Source organism: Bison bison, unplaced genomic scaffold (assembly GCF_000754665.1).
Source record: "Bison bison bison isolate TAMUID 2011002044 unplaced genomic scaffold, Bison_UMD1.0 scf7180017864456, whole genome shotgun sequence".
NCBI classification, from domain to species: Eukaryota; Metazoa; Chordata; class Mammalia; order Artiodactyla; family Bovidae; genus Bison; species Bison bison.
Genome location: NW_011495018.1, coordinates 16,550,094 through 16,551,724, shown reverse-complemented (window position 1 = coordinate 16,551,724; position 1,631 = coordinate 16,550,094). Strand labels below are relative to the sequence as shown.

The 1,631-nt window shown below is 38.7% G+C and overlaps 1 protein-coding gene across 1 annotated transcript in view; it reads right to left on the bottom strand.

The window, feature by feature from the left end:
* ABLIM1 (actin binding LIM protein 1) overlaps window positions 1–1,631 on the bottom strand; it is a 216,003-nt gene that overhangs the window by 17,657 nt on the left and 196,715 nt on the right. The window lies entirely within an intron of this gene.

The following is a 1,631-nucleotide window of genomic DNA, read 5'->3' as shown; positions in this document are numbered from 1 at the left end:
CCTGCGGCTGGGCAGCACAGGGTTCTTGGAGGAGGAGGCTGGAAGGGGCTGCTGGGCGTGGCTGCAAAAGCCTAGAGACCCACTCCCGTAGCCCCCACCACTCTCTCTGATGAGAGCTGCAGGGGTGAACTGAGACTTGTGCAAAATCAGAAAGAGGTCAGCTGTTACCCTACTGTCTTCCTTCCACATGACTGAGCAAACATCCATCCCAAGAAAACACCAAAAAATGTAGGACTATCAAAAGTTAATGAACTAGTAACATAATTATCAAGTGTTAGTTGCTCAGTCGTGTCCTACTCGGTGACCTCAATAAACTGTAACCCACCAGGATCCTCTGTCCATGGGGATTCTCCAGGCAAGAATACTGGAGTGGATTGCCATTTCCTCCTCTAAGGGATCTTCCCAACTTAGGGACTGAACCCAGGTCTCCCGTATTGCAGGCAGATTCTTTACCATCTGAGCCACCAGGGAAGCCCCATAATTATTGGGTTGGCCAAAAGTTCATTTCGGTTTTTCCCATAATATTTTATGGAAAAACCCCAAAATGAACTTTTTGGCCAATACAACACTTTTATGATTGAGTTGTAAGGGTTCTTCACGTATTCTGGATACAAGTCTCTTATCAGATACACAATTTGCAAATGTTTTCTTCCACTTTGTGGTTGTTTTTTAGTTTCTTGATAGTGTCCTTTGAAGCACAAAAGTTTTAAATTTTGATGAAGTCCCATTTATCTATCAATTAAGGCTAACAATTTTAAGTAAATCACAGATCTTCAGAAAACAGAGCAGGAATAAATTTCTTTTTTTTTTTTATCTTAAATTTTTAAGACTGAGATATAACTGACATATAACAGTATATTAGTTTTAGATGTACAAGAACCAATTTCTTCAAGTAAGTTAAACGGTTTTAAATCTAGCCAGCAACACATAAGCGATGTCAACTGCTGCAGTTTCAGAATAATATGTTTAATAGACTTTTTAGTTTTTCAAAATATGTAGTTTTAGATAACCAGAGTACAGATCTGTACCAAATGGGCAGTAAGATATTCCAAATGTGAGATCTGAATTTGTTACTCTCTCTAATTTAGATTCCAGGTTTTTGATTATCATGTTCTAAAACTTTTGCCCCCCGCTTTTTTCACCAAGAGTCTGTTTACCATCTAGTTCCCAGTATATTATAATGCTGTCTTTACTAAAGTCAGATATTAGCTTTTGAAAATTAGGAAGCTTCACCCCAAATTACCAATATAGTAAAAAGTTCATTTAAAGAAAATGTTATCTCATTTACTACCACTCTCCTAAGGAGAAATAACCATGTCTGAAAAAAATGAGTATGGAAAACACAGGTAGAGACAAGCAATGGAAGGAAGGATACATACATTTAGTAGGAAATCTGGCTTCAAACCTGAGGCTGAATCAGAACTAGGTCTCTCTCATATTTGTGTGTTCAGCACAATGCCTGGCTAAGACTAAGCGCTGAATAAATGTCTGCGAATAATGACTGAAGTAGACCAACTAAATAGTTCTATAGCAACGAATGACCTAATGTAGTGAGTACCACTCCAGGGTCAACCCCATCTTTCTGTCAATTAAAGGCAGCCAGATGCTAGGACACAACAACGGGATCACAA